Consider the following 15,770-nt stretch of genomic DNA (forward strand, 5'->3'; position numbering starts at 1 on the left):
TGCATTTAAGAACTTTTTTCTTAAATCAAAGGAAGAGTTTTAAGTAAAAAACTGGTCAGCAAAGCCACTGATGTCCTTGAGAAAGGAAATTTTATGGAAAGATGGGAGCAGAAGATGGGCTAGTGGGTTGAGAAGTGAATGAAGAGTAATTAAGTGGAAGCAGCAAGTACAGACAGCTGCTCCAAGAAATTGAGTAATAGATGAGGAGGGATGAGTGATAAATGAAAGGTCATGTAGGAGTTAAGAGAGAATTTTTTTAAGTTGGGAGAGATTCCAGACTATAAATTCTCTCGGGAAGGAACCATCAGAGAGGGTGAAGTTTCATCCTTTGTTGCTTTGGTTTTAAATTTAGTTCCTACCTTCTAGATTGTGTATTCGTCTTGGATGAATTTGACATCTGATTTGGTGGATCCCTTACTGAACCTGAAAAGGAGTGCCTGACTTACTATGTAGCCTGACCTGTGACACTGGAACACTAACTTAACTCCAGACAAAGCTATTAAGTCTTCGCTCTTTTGCATGGGCCTGGGCTGTAGTCTTTGACACTTTTAGTGACCATCATTCCCACAGCCCCTTTCTGAAGGAATCAGCCCCAGGTTTCTTTCTGCATAAAGTTGCTAAAGCCTATGCCATATGCATTGATATCCAACTAACCCTTGGAATAAAACTAACCACAGCCGTGATAGATTGAAACAGAGATCTGCATACAATCAAGGCTGACTATTATTGAAGGTTTTTTTGGCTTAAAACACTGCCCTATAATGGTACTCTGTGTTAGAAGGTACTGGTGCCAAGGGCAAATGTCTATAGAATGGACATAAAGGTTATCTGGCCTTGTGGTGGCTTAATGAGAAACACAGCTTGTAGAGTTTCTATAAATGTAGAGGAAGTAGGGAAGGAGGAAGTGTCTCTGAGCTTCTGAACGATATCGAGCTATTATTATCATTTTCCTTAAAACCTGATAATCTTCCAAGTCTAGAAATTACTGGGTCTAAAATACCTGTGTAGAGAAGAAGATGATATGTTCCACTAAGAGGCAGTAGAGCATTAAGGTTGGATGCAGCCTCTGGAGCCACATTGCCTATGTTTGAATTCTGGCTCTGCTATTTAATAGCTATGTGACCTTATGTCAGTGATATAACCTCTCTCTGTCTTGGTTCCTCCATCTGTAAAATAACGGAAAAAATAGTACCTACCAGATCAAATTGTAAGGCTGAAATGAGTTAATGTACCTCAAGCACTTAGAAAAGTGGCTGACACATGGTATCTGCAAAAAAAATTACAAGTATATTTTATCTTGGTACTAAGTAAGGCAAGTTAATTTGTTGGAATATTGTGTTTATTCTCCCTCTATTTTTCCTTTCTTTTATTCCAAAGAAGAATCCGGGCCCTTTGTGCTTTCTTTCCTGGGGAGAGAATGGGGTATTTTGCAGTGCCGGAAGTCTGTCTTCCTAGCTTTTGTTTACTTGAAATCCTGAGCACATTATAAAAATTATGCTTAAAGAAAGGGAAGGAAGTAGTTCCCTTTAGAGCAGGCAGAAGGAGAGAGATTCTCCAAGCCTTGGGAAGGATTTATAGCTGCCAGTTTGGGAGTAGTGAAAACCCAGAGCCACTCCCTCACAGAACCCCTAGGGGTAATGTATCCGTTGTCAACCTGGAAAGGTTAGCTAGATTCTAGATGTTGTGACTTTCACATAGGCATGGGAGAAATGTGGCTGCTTGCTTTCACAGTGTAATGCAGGCTTAGGCTACAAAGCACAATGGCTTGAGGATGAGAGAAACTTTCTCTATTTGACAGTTGCCATACAAACCTGAGTTTGTGTGACCCTAAGGAGGGTAGGGAGCTCCAGAAAGTGCGGAAATTTAACTTATTATATTTTTGCCATTTCCGATAGTACAGAAATGTGGAGTTGGAATAAATTCAATTTAGAGAAAATAAAGAAATGTGACAGTTCTTGCATACCCAAGTTTGTAGAGTACCATCCATATAATTACACAATAAACCATTATTTCCAAAAGTAATATTGTAGAGTTTATTTCTTATAACATTAGAAAGACTAAGTTGTCTATAAATTGGTGCTGAAAAAGAAATCACAGTGAAAATATTCTTAGAGGGAATGAGAGACCAGAGGGGTAAAGTAGGGAGTGGTGAGGATCTCCCCATTGCAGTCCTTGTTGTGAAGTCATTAATTAAGGTGTGTTTCAGAGGTAAGGCTTTGGTGTGCATGACATCTGTCAATTGAAAGTGTACATTAGTTTTCTAGGGTTGCCATAGCAAAGTACCACAAACTGGGTGGCTTTAAACAAACAAACAAAAAATTTATTCTCTTATTGTTCTGAAGGCTACAAATCCAAAATCAAGGTATATCTAATAGTGAAAACAATTATGTCTGGCCCTGATGTCTAGAAAAGTTTGTATGCATTTTTTCTGAGACAGAGTCTCACTCTGTTGCCTGGGCTAGAGTGCCATGGCATCAGCCTAGCTCACAGCAACCTCAAACTCCTGGGCTCAAGCCATCCTCCTCCCTTGGCCTCCCAAGTTGATGATAGTACCAGCACACGTCACCATGCCCAGCTAATTTTTTTAGTCACCTGGCTAATTTTTTTTCTATTTTTTAGTAGAGACAGGGTCTCGCTCTTGCTCTGTCTGGTTTTGAACTCCTGACCTCAAGTGATCTTCCCGCCTCGGCCTCCCAGAGTGCTAGGAATACAGGCGTGAGCCACCACTCCTGGCCTGTATGAACTTTTTATCCCCCAAAGCACACTACTTGTATAGATTATATACCTGTTGTATAGATTATATAGCTGCATACTATTCTTTGAAATACTTTATACTGAAGGAGGGCTTTCCGGAAACATTCTTTAAAAACACCAAACAACATGATAAGGAGTTCCTTTTTTCCCCAGTTTTACTGAGGGATGATCGATGAATAAAAATTGTTCATATTTAAGGCATACAACATCATGGCAAACAACTTTGGAAGTACTCCCAAGTCGTGGCCTGGGATATAACAGCAAGGCATGACTTGTGGATTGTTACTCCACTGGGAAAAGGTAGATGTAATCCTGGTTGGCAGTATGATAGTTGAAATTATCTAGTGAGGATACATGCAGAGAAAGAGGTATTTTATACATGGTAGGCAAGGAACAAATTGCAGAGGAATACATGAATTTATTCTGAGGATATTTTAACCCAAGCCTTGGTGGGGCCAGAAGAAGGCTCAGAGGAAATGAAATCTGTTCTGAACAAAGAAGAATGAAACGGATGTGCAAAGAAAAATGGCTATAGTATTAGGAGAAATTACAGGGGCAAAATCAGGATGTTGACATTTGCTACTTCCTGTTGCTTTCATCAAAGTTCTACAAGAGAGAAATTAACTCAAACTGGAACTGAGAACATCTGCATGTAGGTATAGAAAGAAAACCAACACTGCTAAGATAAGTGCTTTCTGCCTCTGGTCTGCAGTCTAAACTGGCTGAATATCCAATAATTTAGAGACTTACAGGATTTAAAGGGTCAACTGCTTCTGTATTTCGAAACTGAAGCTGATATAATCAGTGGCAAAGAATTGGCAGCCATAGCACAAGATGCAATTGGAGGTCTATATCTTCTTCATTTAGGTTCTATTAATAATCTTCTGCCAGACCAAGGGGAAAACCCACTGACAGTGATCTGATTATGAGTATTGCCTCATTAACGAAGGTTATTTCAGGGTCAGAGGGATAGGTAGAGTGCAAAGAAGAGTAGGTACAAAAGGGACACTTCAGACTTAAAAAGACTGTGTCCTGTTAGGGTTACTCGACTATGATCACAAGGTTGTGGTTACTTGCACATGGAATTGATCGAAAATATACCTGAGTTTTTGAGGGAATTCTGTTGCCAAAGCCAACAACGTACTGTAGCTGCTTACCTCCTAAACAAAGCGCAGGTGTCCAATAGGAACTGCTGGGAAACTGTGCAGTCTCCAGGACAGCCTTCCCCGTGCCTGTTTCAGACATGGCCATGAATGAACAAGAAGGATCGTCTCAGAGGATAGATTTTTTCTTTTTTAATTAAGGAAAATGGATATGGAAGGTCCTCCCAGAAAGCAGAACCCGGAACTGCTAAGTTGGTTTACTACAAACCTTACTCCACCGTAAGGGCAGGAAATCCTTGTTATTCCTGTCTAGCAGGATTCCATATAAGCTTGGGACCAATGACTGCTGTGTGTTTCCCTTGTATGAATTTTTCTGAATGGAGTTTTTATTGCAGATATCCTGTTCCAACTACAAGAAGAAGACCATTCATGTTTTGATTTGTAGGTCACAAGGTCAGACATTACGGAGAGGACTGTGTAATATCCAGAGATTTTAGTTTCAAGATGAAAACTTAATCAGATGAGACTTTTGGCCTGTCTCACCTTTTCCATTAAAGAGCAAAAAAATGTGTATAAACATTGGCTACCCAAAGTGGTGCACTATAGCACATGCTGTAGATGGGCTCCCCCACCGCCCTATATAACTGTATTCTTCCTTGACTTCCTCTATTACTGAGACTGGGCATAGTCATATGATCCAGTATTAGCCAATGAGTTATAAGCAGAACTCTCTGGTTGGAGTTTCTGGGAAAGTTTTTTAAAATGGATGTGTTCAATTGGCATATCCTTGAATCTTTTGGTTGCTTCCTCCTTCTTTCTGCCTGGACGTGTTCGAAATGCCTGGAGGTACAGCAGCCATCTTGTGACCATATAATGCAGGACGAAAGGCCTATGTGTTAAGAATATCAGAGCTTTAGGCACTTGTCGAAAAATGTCAGCATGTTGGATTATATGGGGATTTATTATGACCTTCACTAATAGCCTGCAAGAAAAGGAAAAAGCTGAGGGTGAAATTGGTGCATCTGAAAGCAGAGCGGGGAGAACATACAGCTTTGCTAAGTGGCCCTTTATGCCTGCCGTTGGCAATTCAAAATGAATGACAATCATATTATGAAATGTGCAGGGTTGGAAAGCCTAAATTATTTGTACCAATATAAAGATAGTTTAAAAACATTTAGGAGGAAAGAAACACAGTTGAACTTAAGAATGGGGCCTGGGGAATGCCTGATCTTCCAGCATCTCCCGAGCACCTACTCCTACCAAAGGAGGGCCAGGACCTTGCATTATCTATGTCTCTCTACCCTAAAGTGATTTTTAATAGACACAATGCAAAAAGCAAAAGAGTCATTTAACTGAGGGATTGGGGTGGGGGAGTAGGCAGAGTTCTAAGGCCTGTTGCCTATTAGACTAAGGTAAAGATTCAAGAACATGAGTTGACAGCATCTCTTCCTTTGACGACCCCCTCATGAAATAGAATATAAATCAAATTTATAATAGCAGAATTCTAGTTGCCTACCCTAACATCTATTTTCTTCTGTAGTAACAGATCCTCAATTCTTTTCTGGACATGTTACCATCTGGAATAAAAGACTAGACTACATCTCCCAACCTCCCTTACTGCTAGGCATGGCCATGCCTTTAAGTTCTAGTCCATGAGACATAGGCAACAGTGTTTTATGCCCTTCTTCGCCTTTCCCCATTCTACTGCCTGGAATGTGGACATAATAGCTGGAATTCTATCAGCTATCTCAAGCCATGAGGATGAGGGCCATACCCTAAGGATGGTAGAGCAGAGAGCTACAGGAAGTTGTGTACTTCATACCAGCTCTAGATGATTTATTTACGTACTTCTTTTATGAAAAAAGAAATAAACTTCAATCCTGGGTAGGCCACCGTTATTTTTGGCTTTTATCTTATTGAAAACTAAATTTAATACTAAGTGATGTACCTACTAAATTGTTAAGGAAATTGTATTGCCAGAGAAACACCAAGCCAGGCCAAACAAACAAATAAACAAAAAACCCTAAGGCCATTACCAAGCCACTGAACTCATACCTGTAGGAAGTGGGTTGCTGAAATGGTGGCATGTCCAAAAGGGTAACCTTCTGCAATGCCCCTTTTAGGAGTAGCCAAGTAGGAAAATTGACAAGAGAGATGCTCTCTCTGCAAAATCTGGGACATCCAACTGGGCTGAACTGGAAATTACTCTATCAGGTCAGGGAGTTCTTGCTATTCATGTATATGATACATAAATTGATGTGATATTGATTGGTAATCTTTGTGTATGGTTTCTATTTTTTCCATTTCCAAATGGGAGGTTTTATTTAGTTCCTCCTGTTTTCCCTCTAATATTAGACTTTGGATATTTTGGACAGAGTCAGATGTGTCATTTACCTATAGATGTAAGACCATGGAGAGCTATAACACTTAAAGTTGGATACACTTGGGGTGCATGAATTTGGCTTGTGTCTCTAGATAGAGGGCATGAATACATTTTCATCTGTGTATGATATAGTTGCATGATATTAGTTGAAGATTTTTGTAAATAGGGTAGGTTATCAAGTAGTGGAATATAATGTTCATATGTTGTTTTTATTTGCCCAACACATATTCTCAATTGTTCTGAGAACAGCACTGTGGTTTTTCTTTGAGGAACCCTCTCTCACATGTACTCTTGTGCTCTTGCGTGCGTGCTCTTGCTCTCTCTCCCCCACTTCCTTCCCTTTCTCTCCCCTCCCTCTCTTACTTCCACAAGGTTTGAGTGGGGATGTCCCATAGTCTGATTCAAAGAGTAGGTACAGAAACTCGAACCTGGCCAATCAAAGTGTTCTATCCCCTGGCTTCAGGAATAGGCATGTGACTGAAGCTGGTATAAGTATCTCACCAGAACTAGGCCAATGAATCAGCCCTAGGAATCGTATTGGAACTATTGGGAACAATTAACTCTCTTTTTCTGAATTGCTGATCTGGTTAGTTGTAAGGGCAGACCTTCCAATGATAAACACAGAAGAAACTACAGCTAAGAAAAGGAGAGAAGCAGATTCCTAAGCTCACAGTTTGAGCACCAGCATACACTTGTGCCTGAAACCAAACCACCCATTCTTTTCTTAAGCCAACTTTATTTTGAATTCTGTTTCTTATAATCAAAAAAACCCTGAAAAATAGAGCCTCATATTCTTACCTACCACTCTCCCATTTTGCTTATGAAAAGAATCATTTACTGACAGTTGGTTGTGTTTTTCTCAGTGCTATTGGTATTTTTCCTTCACATATCATGAAGGTAGCCAAGGAATTTTTTTCTCCCTTGTCTGATCTGCTTTCGAACCAGAATAAGAAGCCAACTCCCATCCTGTTTGTTGTTGCTGTTTATTTGTTGGCTGGTTCGTAATATTTTAAAACATTGCCTTATTTAGGGGATTACTCTGGGTAGTCACGGATGGGGAGGGAATAGAGGTGAAGGCTTGAGGATAGAAAAGACAGAAAAGACAAAATGGGAGAGAGGTTTGGAAAACTTCCCAAGAGATCTAGAAGACCAAACAGAAGGAAGGGAGTTCAATTAGGAACCTATTGCTATTATGTTGTGCATCCTGAACCTTCTCAGCATTCCCGGGGCTATGGCAGAACCTCAGAAGGAAATGGCTGGGTGGTACAAGGAAGGCTGATTCCTAAGAACTTTTCCTCCCAGTCTAGGAAGTGAAATTCTTGTGTCCAAGCTTAGCATAGAAGCAGCAGTCACCTCCTTTTATTTTTTAAATTATGCTAAGATATACATAACATAAAACTTACCACCTTAACCTTTTTTTGAGATGGGGTCTCGCTCTGTCACCCAGGCTAGAATGAGTGGCATCATCATAACTCACAGCAACCTCAAACTCCTGGGCTCAAGCGATCCTCCTGCCTCAGCCTTCTGAGTAGCTGGGACTACAGGTGTCCGTCACTACACCCAGCTACTTTTCTCTATTTTTTGTAGAGATGGGATCTCACTATGTTGCCCAGGCTGGTCTTCAGCTCCTGGCCTCAAGTGATCCTCCTGCCTCAGCCTCCCAAAGTGCTAGGATTATAGGCATTAGCCACCATGCCCAGCCCATCTTAACCATTTTTAAGTGTTCAGTTCAGTGGAATTAAGTACATTTACATTATGTAACCATCACTACTATTCACCTCCAGAACTCTTTTCATCATGCAAGGCTGAAACTCTATGCTCATTAAACAATAACTCTCTATTCCCCCTCCCTCTAATCTCTGGCAACCACCATTCTACTTTCTGTCTCAACAATTTTGACTACTCTAGGTACAGTATTTGTCTGTCTGTGACTGGCTTATTTCACTTAGTTAGTTCCTCAAGCTTCCTCCATGTCGTCAGATAGGACAGGATTTCTTTCTTTTTTAAGGCTGAACAATATTCCATTGTAAGTATATACCACATTTTGTTTATCCATTCGTCCATCAGTGGGCACTTGGGTTGCTTTCACATTTTGACTATTGTGCATAATGCTGAAATGAACATGGATGTAGAAGTGTCTGCTTGAGACTTTGCTTTCAATTCTTTGGGGTATATACAACATAGTGGAATTGTTGATTCATATGGTAATTCTATGTTTAACTTTTTGAGGAACCATAAAACTGCTTTCTACAATGGCTGTACCATTTTACCTTCTTACCAGCAAAGCACAAGGGTTCCAGTTTTTACATTCTCACCAACATTTGTTATTTTCTGTTTTTTTTTTTCATTGTAGCCATCCTAGTGAGTATGAAGGGTATCTCATTGTGATTTGGATTTGCATTTACTTAATGACTAATGATGTTGAATATCTTTTCATGTGCTTATTGGTCATTTGTGTATCTTTGGAGAAATATCTGTTCAAGTCCTTTGCCCATTTTCCAGTTGGGTTTTATTATTGTTGTTGAGTTGTATGATACTAGTTTTTAATGACTATGGTAGGTGCTGGAAATATAGCAACGGATAGGACACAGACTCTGTCCTCAAGAAACTCACAGGATAGTGGGAGAAGCAAAAAATAAATTTAAGGGCCGGGCGCGGTGGCTCACGCCTGTAATCCTAGCACTCTGGGAGGCCGAGGCGGGCGGATCGTTTGAGCTCAGGAGTTCGAAACCAGCCTGAGCAAGAGCGAGACCCCGTCTCTACTAAAAATAGAAAGAAATTAATCAGACAACTAAAAATATATAGAAAAAATTAGCCGGGCATGGTGGTGCATGCCTGTAGTCCCAGCTACTAGGGAGGCTGAGGCAGAAGGATTGCTTGAGCCCAGGAGTTTGAGGTTGCTGTGAGCCAGGCTGACGCCATGGCACTCACTCTAGCCCGGGCAACAAAAGCAAGACTCTGTCTCAAAAAAAAATAAATAAATAAAAAATAATAAAAATAAAAATAAATTTAATACTGTGTGGTAAGTCCAGTGACAATTATATGCCCAGGATATTATGAGAGTTTCAAAGAGGTGTATACCAGTGGAGGTGGGGAATAGATGTGGAAGTTTTCCTGGAGGATATGGTACTTAATCAGATTCTCAAAGGATGCTAGCCAGGTAAAAAGGGGGAGGGTGGACATTCCAGGCAGAATGAAAACCAGGAGCAATGGCTTGCAGGCATGAAACAGCAGGGTGTGTGCTGGAAACTACAAGCAGTTACCTGCTATTGAAGCAAGTCCAAGGCAGGTAATGGCAAGAGATGAAGCTGGAGAGGTAGACAGGGACTGGATCATGCCAGATGTTATAGGCTATTGTAAGTTGTGTTTAGGCTTTATCCTGAGACCCATGGGGTGTCATTGAAAGGTTTTAAGCAGAGGAGTTACATAGTCAAACTTGTGTTTTAGATTCAAGCTCCTTTTTTTCACGTCACATCTTAACCTACTAATTTTTGTATGGCACTTCAGGGCAGGTAGACTTGCAGCTGCATGCTGCTGGACAGGACAGGTACAAGCTTCAGCTGCCGCGGGCCTCACACAGCTTTCCCAAGAGCTAAGGTTGGGAAGCTGTTTCAGATAGATCACTCTGACAGTCATGTGAAGAACAGATTGGAGGAAACAGCACTGGAGGCAGCGTGTCAAGTTAAGCTAACTGGGTATAGTAGTGATAGAGAAAATAATTAGGAGATGGAGTTGACAGGATGTGATAGATTAGATATAAGGGGTAAAAGAGGAGGAGTCAAAGGAGTTTCTGGCTTGGACGACTGGATGCAAGAACAGCATAGTTGACAGGGAAGATCATGAGTTTAAGTCTGGACATAAAGTTGTGATTCACTTTGAGATGACTGGCTGGAGATGCCCAATAGATGGTTATAATGCTCTTACAGGCTCTAGCCACATGGACCAAGGGTCTAATTCAGTGTGGAAATTCTAAAGACTTTTAAAACAGGCACAGCAGTGACTGTAGTAGAGATATACCTTCCTTGAAAAGTTTCCAAACACACAGCCTCTATAAGGCAACCTGTCATATGTACCATGTGATTTCAACCTCTTGGCCAAGACTCAAACTGAGCCAGTCAGATTCTTTCTCATGAGACTCAGGCATTGGGGCCCACTTGACGGAGTCAATTCTTTGCAGAGAATCAAGCTTGAAGATCACACACATCAATGGTTCTCAAAGTGTGGTCTCCAGACCATCAGAATCAATCATCTGAGAACTAGAAGTGCAATTTCTAGTACCTCATCTCATAGCTAGTGATTGAGAGACTCTAGGCTGGGTCCCAGCAATCATTGTTTTGTGAGTCTTCCAGGTGCTTCTGGCTTAGGCTATCATTGATGTAGACTGTGATAAGGCTTCCATTTTGGGAGTAGCCCTGATCCATCACTGATAATTGATTATCAGTGCTGATAAGTAAACAAAAAAGCTGGCTTGCAAGGAGAAGCAGGAAACTGGAACAGAGAGAAACGGATAGACACAGACACAGAGAGACTGAGGCAGAGAGACTGAAAGAGGAGAAAAAAGCTGCCTGATAACTTTCTAACTCCATGAAGCCCTTCTTGCAATTAGAATTTGTGAAATTTTCCTTTATCATTATATAAGTCTTATTTATTTGAATGGGATTTTTTTTCTTCTTTACAGTAAAAGTTCCTTGACTTCTTAGTTATTTCTCCAAACATTTTTATTGTGGATTTACTGTGTGGCTACTACTCTGGGCATCATAAAGGATACCAAGATCAGCTAGACTTGGTTCCTGCTCTTGAGAAGCCCAGTTGAATGGAGGAGACATGGAGACAATGTTAGAAGCACCATAGGGTGAGTGGGTACTGAGCTTTAAGATCACCTGCTAAACACTGAAAAATGTTAGCTGCATCTCAGTGGTATCAGGTAAGGCCAGAGAAGATCTCCAGTAAGAGTTGCTAGTTGGCATATGCCTTGAATGATGAGTTTGCAAAGAGGAGAAAGAAGAGGGGAAGGTGTTCCAAGTGGAGAGAAAAATGCAGAGATATGGGAAACTCTGGTGTGTATCTGGGAAATAATGAATGGTGTAAGGGCAGATACAAATTAAAAATGAGAAGCTTAATTTTCTCTGTTGAACATAAGGGAATAGACTTCTCTTCCTACCACTCTCCTCCCTTTTCTTTCAAAATTTGTTTCTCTGTCCTTCTCAAACGTATGCAAATCTTTATAATGGCTAAATAAGTAAGCCTTTCTCCTAGTCTCACAACTCCTGGGAGCCATCCTTTTGAAATGCAAACATCAAGGGAGATAGCACCTCTATCCCCCAGTTTCTGTAAGAGGGTAAGAGCCTAACTTCCATGGGCCTTAAGCCAGTTTACATAACTACCTTTACAAGATTTGAAAAATTTGTTTCTCTTCCAGATAAAGCCAACACAGGTGGCCTTCCCAATTATCACCATAAAATTGGCACAAACTGTGTGCGACAAATGGTGCTGTCAAGTCCTCTTGCTTGAGGACTAGTCATCATTTATCTAGAGAACGTGTATGTAATGGGTTGTATCTGCTTGGCTATATTAGGGGGTGAGATTGCTTTCTGTCTTTGAAATCTCTTAGCAGGTCACTTGTGATGTACATCAAATTCTGGTTTAATAATAAGAGTGTTTTCTTTCTTTGTTACCTTTGTGGAGAGGATTTATGAATTTGGGGAAGCTCTCTTGTTTAATCATATTTCCCAAATATAATTATTCTTTGGTTTTCTTGGAGTACACAGCGATTAAGTTTCTCCTTGACCAAACTTTAGTCAGGCTCCTCTGAAGCTGCTTCCCAACTAGGCCTTGATGTTTGTACTTCCATGTCTGTCTTTGCTTTGCCCAATTTTGGCAAGGATCTTGCTAAGTTGGTTTAGCCAGTATCTGCTACCTTCAATATCTGATCTGGTTCCTCATACTCTACCCTCCACCCCCCTGTGATGTCTGATCTCCTGGCCTGTCTGCAGCAACAATCCCATTAGGTTTAGCCAGAATCCCCTTACCCCTGACGCTGCCTCTTAGTAATTTTCCATCTATGGTCCTTCGTCCTGCTACTTACCTATAAATTCCCACTTTTCTTTGTTGTATTTAGAATTGAACCCAGTTCAATACTGACGTCTCTTTCGCCCTATGGCAATGGTCCTGAGTACAATCTGTTTTTACTGCTTTAAAGGCTATCCAGCTCTGGTTTTCTTTGACGATAGGTTACAGAAGGCAGAGGAGAAAGGTAAAGCTAGAGGGCAAGCCTAGGGCCAGAGCCTGAAAGAGTGCTGTGTTAGAGTGTAGACTTTATTCCATAGGCATCGAGGGGCTATGGAAGATTTGTAGGCAGGGAAGTAAAATAATTAGCTTTTAACTTTAGAAAAATGACTCTGGCAGTAATGTGGAGGATGGACTGGAAGGGACAAGGGTCAAACGGCACAGCAGTGAGTGCATACACAATTGTAATTTTTAAATATTATAATTTTTAGTCTGTTATTACTCAAAAGAGTTATTCTTAGAGTGACTTTTCCTAAGCCACCCTAATGATATCTGAAGTTGTGCTTTTTTAAACCATGAGAACAACGTTTCTCCAGGATGTGGAGAATAGAGGAAAATAGAAGAGAATAGAGTGTCTGCATGTCTGACACTCCTTGGCTATTTTTCCTCTGGCCCTAGAATCTCATCCCAGTGACTCTTGGGATTCCAAGAATCTTTAGGATCTAGAGTATTTCTGATGGTGTCCATCAGGAGAAAGGAGTTGCTTATTACAGCATTGGCTGGTGGCTCAGTTTATGGTAAACACTTGCTGATCAGTGAAGTCCTGCACAGCGGTTGTGAAATTGGGATGTGACTGTTAGCACAAATGCCTCATTTATTGGCATCCCCTACTGAGACCCCCAAATTGTGACCATTGATTGCTTGGATTCAGGTGGGTTCAGGTTTCCCTAATGTGACCACCTATAAATGGATTTATTAAACTTGGGACTTTTCAAGTAGAAATTAGGAAGAACCAAAACACTTCGAATGGACTACACACACATTTATTAAATAGTTAAATAGTTAACAAAGGCACATCCATAACCACTTACAATATATATAAATATATATAATTAACACCGATACAATTCTCTCTTAACTGTCAATTTTTTCCAACAAAGAATTATTCAGTTGTTCAGGCCATGAAGGCTAAAGGCAAAGTTTCAGTCCCAATCTTACTCTTTCCCACCCTCTTCTTGAGAACTACACTGAACCTCGATGGGTTGATCATCATCTTCTGTAGCCATAAGGTCTCTAGAAGCATGCTGACTGCAGATACTCCTGATACTTTATGCATTCCCTCAAGTCCAGTTTTTAAAGAACAGGCTGTCTGCTTTAGTAGGTGCCGTTGCTGCTATTCATCTACTCTTACTGTGTGATTTTTTATCAACCTTTCTTTGCACTTGTAATGCATGTGGCGCCTCCCTCTCTCTCATTAGGAAAACTTGTGATTTTTGTGTGTGTCTGTTGCACTTTCCACCAAGTGCCCTGCCTGTCTATGTATTGTGCTGTTTTTATGCACAACACAAAAATGCTGGGCTACACTGACCAGAACTTCCTTCTTACACTGATTTCTGCATCCACTTTAGAAGGCTGTGCTTTTGCATTGGACATCTGTTTGTATGGATGGGACTCGACAGTCGATACCTTTCACAAACCTCACTGTATATCCTGATGGCTGCCCTTCCTATCCAAAGTGTTCTGCTTCGAGTTCTTGCTTTTTATTTCCCAGACACCCACTGTCTTCTTGCCTTAGGGAGAAGTGTAAGTTAGGCACTGAAAGGAAAATCTTGGAGGGTTCAGTTAAATGGGCATTTCTAATCCAGGAAAGACTCAAGTAAAAAATCAGAGTGTGTGTGTCCATCTGTTGAATCTTAGCAAGTACAGGCACTGGATTACCCCAGAAATGTAACCATGGATCAGGCCTGTCGCTATGTCGTGGTCTCTGCAGATGGTGACCATGCAAATGGATTCTGGTCCATGGAATTTTTGAATGTTCACTATTTAGCCAGTATTTTAGGTTCACGATTCTATCAGAACTTTCCTGACAATAAGAAAATTACAAGAGTCTTCATTTTTTCACCTTTTTGAGGTGGTGAATGACCGCACCACTCAACCACAGGAATTCCATCATTGTGCCTAACTATTGACATCCAGTGCCTAGAAGCTTGCTTTAGTAAAACTCATTTCTCTTATGCATGCATGTGGCTGTCTGATATTTGACCATTGGAGAGTCCAGCCTTTTTAAATACAAATACTCCCAGAAGGGGCAGCACATTAAGCGCTGCCATTCTTGAACACTGTAGTGTGATTTGTCTTTCCCATCTCAACAGTGAGTTGCTCTCCATAGCCAGAAATGGCCAGCAGGAAAGTTCTGAAGGGGAAAAATCCAGATCTACCCGAGGAAGCAGGCCTGATAAGTTGCTATCATAGGGCTTCTACAGGGCCACGGGCCACCACGAGGGATGAGAAAAGGAGGGCCTTAGAAAGATGCTGTAGAAAGAAGTTGAAAAGTACCCAAGACAAACTTGGTTTATATCTGGTGTTGCCTATGGATCAGCTTTCTTCCAGCCAGCAGAAACTCTAAGTCCCATTTTGATGATGGTCGGGAATGCCTGCCCTGAACTCATACCTATCATTCAGCAGCTTCAAGGAGAAAGACATCAGTTGAATTCTGAAGAGGCCAAAGACCTCTTATAAATGTCTGTATACTGAACTGGTTTTAGTGCTGGTATCATCAGACTCACATAAAGGTGTACAACGCATCAAAAGGCTCAAAGTTGGCTTATCAAAAAAAGCCATGGTGGGAACCACCTTGGAAATAGTAAAGCAGGGCACAAGGGGTAAGTTTGGCTGTATCGGGCAGCTGACATTGAATAAGGACCCAGCCTCCTCCCTGGCCCTCTTCACTGTTAGAGACACGTCAATAATACTTTATTTTGCCACAGCCTCTAATCCAAACTTTCTTCACTTTAGTTTTCTAGCAGCCCAACTCTGGAACGGTGGTTAATGCAGAGAAGTTCCAGATTAATGTTTTTGAAGTATTTTGAAGTCTGACAGAATAAAGTATTACCAAGTCACATTTGCTTTCTTAAAGAACAAAAATGGTTATCCTTTTTATTCCTGTGCCATTCATTGAAAATAACCAATTTTTAAGTGAAAGAAAACATTTTAATGTTAAAATTCATGCATCTCATTGTTATGAAACCATTGATGCCCATCTTGAAAAGGGTGAAATGAACACTGGTTTCATATGTTACACCGAGGATGCAGGATAGAAATGAATAACTGGGAAATATAAACTTCTAATAATGTATCTTAGAATATGCCTTAGAGTTTCTGAGGCACAATAGAAACCAGTAAGCATTATTTAAAAATTCTTAGTTTTCTTTTACAAAAATACAAGTGTCTTTCTTGTGTTAGTTCAATCTCATAGGAGTAATACATCTAACACAATGGATGTATTATCTACAAAATTGAAAATA

Source organism: Propithecus coquereli, unplaced genomic scaffold (genome assembly GCF_000956105.1).
Source record: "Propithecus coquereli isolate 6110/MARCELLA unplaced genomic scaffold, Pcoq_1.0 Scaffold42, whole genome shotgun sequence".
Taxonomy (NCBI): domain Eukaryota; kingdom Metazoa; phylum Chordata; class Mammalia; order Primates; family Indriidae; genus Propithecus; species Propithecus coquereli.